At 47.0% G+C, this 6,612-nt stretch overlaps 1 long non-coding RNA gene across 2 annotated transcripts; it reads left to right on the top strand.

Annotated features, from left to right (window-relative positions):
• The first annotated feature begins 284 nt into the window (after nucleotides 1-284).
• Nucleotides 285-6,118, top strand: LOC141279483 (uncharacterized). Of its 2 annotated transcripts, none has more exons than XR_012333755.1 (3): nucleotides 285-358; nucleotides 2,347-2,465; nucleotides 5,997-6,118. It is a non-coding gene; the product is annotated as an uncharacterized lncRNA (long non-coding RNA). The 2 variants fall into 2 exon arrangements; XR_012333756.1 differs by lacking the exon at nucleotides 5,997-6,118 and adding an exon at nucleotides 2,987-3,057.
• The last annotated feature ends 494 nt before the right edge of the window (nucleotides 6,119-6,612 follow it).

Genomic DNA, 6,612 nt, shown 5'->3' with positions numbered 1-6,612 from the left:
AACCCAGATAATTGGAAATTTGATTAGTAAGATTGGGCTCATCTGGATACAATTATCCACATTTAAAAGACTGTATTTTAGAATCTGTAATCCTTCATTACGCCTGTGAAGTTCCCTTTGTCATGTAATTCAACCTATTCTTTCAGAAGTGCAGGGATGAGGCCATGGACATCTTTGGGGGCCATTATGCAGCCTACCACAGATGCCAAGTGGCTTCCCTGAACTGTGATAGAACCACCTAGATCGTCAACAGGGTATAAAAGAGAACTAGCCAGAGGGTTTGGGTTCAGGGACAGGACCCCAGACTCTGAGAAGCACTGACAAGACCACCTCGGAGTCCCTGAGACAGGACTAGCAGGTAAGTGAACTGGGCAGAAATTCTAGACTGAGACGACGAGACAGAAACCAGCTCCCAGAAGGGGCACTGAGTGGACACATAGTTCCCAGTATAAGGCAGAAACCCAGTTACTCTACCCACAAGGTCAGAGCAGTCTGGGGCAAGGTTGGCTAGATATTGAGTCTTCTGGGCTCCTGAATTGGGGTCCTTAGCATCTCTTGACTGAGAATTGGGTGTGTTCCAGTGTCTCCAGCTGGAAAATTTTTTATTTGAAGAGAAAGAGCTAGGTAAGTCCTCACAGACCTCTTTCTGCAAGCTCAATGCAGAAAATTTGGCAGGAAGAGGGGGGCATAATTCACAGATGGCCTTGTCTTGGCAATATTTCCCCTCTGCATACATTCAAACACCAAAAGGTGGAAGAATCCTCTAGTTAATTCACGGAGATGTCCATCTGCTTTCTTTGTCTTTGATTTGTGTGTGTCCTTGATTTTTACAGCTAGACCAGTTCCTTTTATCCCTTGGACCTGATGAGATGTTAATTACAGTACTATATGTTACAAAGGTGAAAAATGTAAAGTCCACAATCCAACAGAAATATAAGGGGCAGCAGAGCCCTCCCTAGAGTATATCGCCTTGGTGTAATTGTTTTGGGTCACATCACTCAGACCACAGCAGGTTGGTGGAGGAGGTGATGAAGGGAACCCCCAGCCCACATAGAAAAAGCCCATCTCCTAGCACTATCTCCCCTGTCACCAAAGACAGAAGGGCGACAGTGGTTTTGGCTTCCAGAAACAACTGGGCTTGTTCTTTTCTATACTTTCCACTCCCAATCCCTTCCTCATTCTTGAGACTGCTTTTCCTTCTAGCTTCTGTCTTGTCCCCCAGAAATTCTACTGATGGCCAATCCGAATATGGGCTCTCTCTGTTTCGAGGTTGCTGTATTTAACTGGATTTTCCCAGAACAGGAGGACTACAGGTCAGAGAGGGATACCCTTCCAGTCTGGTAGGTCCTGGACCTACCAGTGCCCTTGAGATGTCTCTAGAACCCCAGTGTGAGATGTACTTAGCAATCACTGCACGTGGCAAATCTGGCTCTAACTGCCCAAGTCCAAAAGCCCTTCCTGTGAATTTCCTCAACTCGACAGCTACACGAGGCAGAGGTGGACAGAAATGAAGCCCCAAGTATGGGAATGCTGTGTACCCCGCTGATCAGAGTTGGTGAGATTTTCAGAAGCAGGTTCTGTGACAAAGCTCTCTACTCTGCTCCTTCCCGAGAGGAAGTTGCCTGTGGTGGGTGGTGCTTGTCTCTCCCTAGACACCGGATGCTGTGAATCTAGCTTAAGCCCAAGGTCCTCCTCCAGCTCTGCCAGGAGCTCACTGTGTGACCTCTGGCAGGTCATGTCATCTCTCTGGAATTCAGTGTATTTGACTGTAAACCCAGGGATTTGGATTAGATAAGTCTCCTAGCTCAATGAACTTCAGAACCTGCATTCTTACCTCCAATCCTCAACAAAACTTATGGACTGATTAAGGTGCAGGAAAATAAGTGAAATTCGAAGCTAGACACAGACACAGACACAGACACAGACACACGCACACACACACGCACACACGCACAGTAGAAAGACCCGCCTAGATCCTACTCCCTCCATCTTTTTTCCAACATGGGCTCTACATAATTCTTATTAACTTGATAGAACATAATGCTGCAGAATGACTAAAATGCCCATCCCCAACTGGACCGTAAGTTCCTCAAAGGCAATAATGGAGTCATAATCCTTTTGTATCCCCACTGCACTTACCATGGTGTAGGGTTGTGGTTCCCAAACTCATCACGATGAAAAATGCAGATACCAGGACCCCATCCCAGACTGACTGAACTGGAGTCTCAACGAGGAAGAAACTGTCCTGTATTAAAGCTCCCTGGATGATCCTAATCACTGAATGAAGCCAGCATTAGAAACCACTGGCAGGGCACAGTGTGCAGTAGGTACTCAATTTGTTGACAGCACAATGAAATCCAGCTGCCCAGAAAAAGAAACAGTGTGCTAAAGGTGGGACACATCTAGCTGTCCGGGTCCATGGAGGAAAGCCTCACCTGGCTGATTCCTGTCTTCCTCATCATCAGGTTAGTTTTTTCTGGAATGGCTCTATTTGCCCTTCAGGAGGATAATTATTATTTATGGAGTGTCAAGCATACTAAATTAAGAACCCGATAGTGACAAATCCCTCCACCAGCTTTAAGGTACAGGGAAGGGGGCTTGGCTCTTAGGGGTACAAGACCAGCCCAGGAATAGGAAGATACAGCTATTCGTGTCCTTGACCAGTGGAACTTTGGTCATACATGCGTTCTGGATTCACGTCGGGTCCACAATGCAGTGATGTGACGGGGAGGGGGGCGGATCAGAAGGAAGGCAGAGGCGGGAAGGAAAGAGGACAGGACAGAGGGAATTCTTAGGTTCCTTTTTCTAGTCTCCTTTTTCCTGAGCCCATACTGGAGAAGGGAGTCATGCTTGGCACTTGACCCTCGGCCCTCGGCCTGCTAATATTGATAACAGAGCCCTTGATCTAGACGAGACTCACAGCTCAAGACACGGGCAGGAGATATGATATCGCGACCACTTTCCCCCTTGTCTCTCTCCACGACAGGCATGTGACGTGACGGCTGCCAAAGAAAAGGGAGATGCAGCCGCCAGCTGCAGAGGCAGGGAGGAGGCCAGGAGGGAAGGGCGAGGTTCCAACGGTGATTAAGACGTTTTAGATCAGGAGAGTGGGATCCAGATGTCAGAGCAGCTCCCATCTTGATGGCCGCAGCCGCAGCAGCAGCGACAGCTGGCAGGAACTGGTTTAGTGGTAGAGGGAGGCTAGCGGGCGACAGCTCGATTCCCAGGCTGCTAGGGTGGCCCTGGGCCATCTCGGGGTGGCCCTTCTCCAGGGGAGGGGAGAAACTCTGCACTTCAGCCAGGCGGGAAGGGCCAACAGCATGGATGGCCTTAACACACTCAGTAGTTCTCCAACTTGAGAGCACTTCAGAATCACCAGGGGATCTTGTTTAAACGTTGGATTCCTGGGTCCCAGCCTCCGAGGGTTTTATCTTAACCACCAGTTAAGATAACCAAAGACCTGGAGTTCCAGTGGGTGGAAGCTGGACTCTCCCTTTTACTCTGTTTACACATCCTAGCACTGAGCCCACCGCTTGGGACCCTAACAGGCATACCCACCAGGGCTCGCTTGGTCCCTAACTAACAGTGATGTAGCGGACCCCCGGCAGGGCCCAGCTGACCCAGCTGCCCACCATGTATTCAATAGGTTGCAGTCAAGCCCCACCCACAGGAGCTCCTTTCTTGCTCTGAAATGGTCAGCCAGACTGGGCTAGCCCATGGGGAAAGTCAGCCCTGGGTATGTATCAGGAAGGCTGCTGATACTTGAGAACTCACTGAAAATGTGACCAGGATTAGATTACCCACTTTGAGCTGGTCAGGTCAGATTTCCAGATGCAGGGAAGGTCTCCTGGGGACAAGGCTTCAAATGGCCTCCCCCATCATAGTGTTCTACTTCGGACCATCACACTGCCCTGCAAAAAAAGAAAGAGTGCATGTGTGTGTCTATGTGTGTGAATGTGTATACTTAGGAGTAGAGGCGTATACTAGGACATACAGCAGCTGTGGACTCCCTGGATGTACATGGACAGGACTCTTGGAGATCATTGTTTATTTTTCTCTTCCTTTTGTCAAGTTTAAGACCTTTGTGCTTCAGAAGTATTGACTGAGCAGCTCCTCTGTATTAAGCACCATGGGAGATCCAGAGGTCCTTGTACTATCAGAACTTACAGCCTAGCTAAAGAATTTTCCCAGAACATGAACTGTTTCATAAGAAATGGAGGAGAAATAATGTCCTTTTGAATTTTATACCTCTGATGCTGCCATACAATCTATGGGATTTCGAGCGCTTTGAGGGACAATGATTTCTGTTAACTTGGTCCCCACAAACATCTAAGGTGTCAGTAATGTTATTAAGTAATGTTTGCTGACAAAAGGGAAATTGAAAAAAATTCAAATATATTTACTCTGAATATGTGAACTTCAGAGTATACTAATTTTTCAGTGATGTCTTGCATAATTTTTAACCTCTTTCATAGCAACCTCAGTTTGCTTTTCTTTTTTTTTTTTTTTTTTTTTTTTTTTTTGGGGTACGCAGCCCCCTCACTCCGGACGCGCAGGCTCAGCAGCCATGGCTCACGGGCCGAGCCGCTCCGCGGCATGTGGGATCTTCCCGGACCGGGGCATGAACCCATGTCCCCTGCATCGGCAGGCGGACTCCCAACCACTGCGCCACCAGGAAAGCCCCCAGTTTGCTTTTCTTTATATTGCAAAACACTCTTTAATGTTTAATGAAAAAAACACTCCACTCATGGAGCCCAGGCCACTCTCATGCAGCCAGTATTTACCTACCCCTCTTACGTGCCCAGTATTGGGCCTAGTGCTGTGGGGTAAACAAAGAAGCATAATAAAGTAACTGGGGAGCCAAGTTTATTGTGCAAAAGACTAATTGGAGAAGAATATGAGACAAACCTATAACGCCAGCAACGCATACATAACCCAGAGACCTTTCTCCCAAATCACAGTTTTTCTCAAACTAGAGGAATGAATAGTCCCCTAAAAGGAAACCTTTTCAGGGACCTTCCAATTTGACCTAAACATTTTTATAATGGCTTTTTTGTGTGTGTGGTACGCGGGCCTCTCACTGCTGTGGCCTCTCCCGTTGCGGAGCACAGGCTCCGGACGCGCAGGCTCAGCGGCCATGGCTCACGGGCCCAGCCGCTCCACGGCATGTGGGATCTTCCCGGACCGGGGCATGAACCTGTGTCCCCTGCATGGGCAGGCGGACTCTCAACCACTGCGCCACCAGGGAAGCCCCTATAATGTTACTTCAATATGTATAAGCATAAAACTGGGTGTAAATTTTAAAAATTTATAAGTACCAAAGCAAATTTAAAATGACACCCCCCAAAAACAAATTTCCTGAAAAACCAATAATATTCAAATTAACACCAATGTAATGATACTGTTTTGCTGAAACCAAGTTAGTGGTGTTGGGTTTAGTAACAGAAAGAGAGAGCCTCGGGTCTGGTTCTTTATTTAATCGGCTTGGCTTTGTAGTTTGACTTCCATAGTACTAATTCAGAGAGGGCCTGTTTACATAAGAGTGCTAGTCAAAACTATATTCATGGCTTTAAGGCTTTGTCTGCTCATTCAGAATAATCAGACCTCATACTTAGCCAAAACTTGCATGCAATTCTCAAATGCCTGTGAAGTTAAAATTCAGTTGAAGATAAGATTAACATTGTGACACTCTTGAGTCTACATTAAATTTAATCCGATTATTGACTGTATTAGAAGAAGAATTCTGTGTTGTAAATTTACTACTATACTTACTTATATAAACTACAAGTTGCAAAGTACTCAACCCAGCTGAGCCACACAATATATCTGCTTATATGCTGTGGTGGTCAATTTTATGTGTCAGCTGGACTGGGCTGAGGGATGCCCAGATAGCTGGTAAAACATTATTTCTGGGCGTGTCTGTGAGGATGTTTCCAGAAGAGATTAGCATTTGAATCAATAGACTGAGTAAAAACTAATCACTCTCACTAATGCAGGCAGGCATCATCCCATCCCTTAAGGGCCTGAATAGACCAAAAACGTGGAGAAAGGATGAATTTGCTCTCTGCTTGAACTGGGACATCTATCTTCTCCTGCCCTCCAGTATCTGTGCTCCTGGCTCTCAGGCACTGGGACTCAGATTGGGACCTACACATTGGCTCCCGCGGTTCTCAGGCCTTTGGGTTTGGACCGGAACAACAGCACCAGTTTCCTTGGGCCACGGGATTGCAGTTGGCAGGTCATGGGACTCCTCAGCCGCCATCATCCATGAGCCAGTCCCTCCTAATAAATCTCTTTCTGTGTATCTGCACATACATCCTAGTGGTTCTGTTTCTCTGGAGAAGCCTGGTTAATGCGCACGTGAAGCTGCAACTGCGCAGGCGCAGTTCTCTGGCATCGGCCTGCACCATATGAGCCAGGAGATGATTCAGGCCTCCCACCTCGCTTCCTTATTTGAAGCTACAAAGCTTCATTCCTACCACCACTGCAATTTCATTTGGCTTTCACTTGGTGCAAATGGAGATTGGGTACAAAAGTGTAAATGCAAGCATGAAAATATTATGACAGTTTGGGTTTAAAAATGGTCATTCAGAAGATCTTAGATTAGCATTT

This window comes from Tursiops truncatus, chromosome 9 (assembly GCF_011762595.2).
Source record: "Tursiops truncatus isolate mTurTru1 chromosome 9, mTurTru1.mat.Y, whole genome shotgun sequence".
Taxonomy (NCBI): Eukaryota; Metazoa; Chordata; class Mammalia; order Artiodactyla; family Delphinidae; genus Tursiops; species Tursiops truncatus.
Note: the sequence above shows the minus strand (reverse complement) of the source record. Positions and strands in the feature narration are given on the sequence as shown.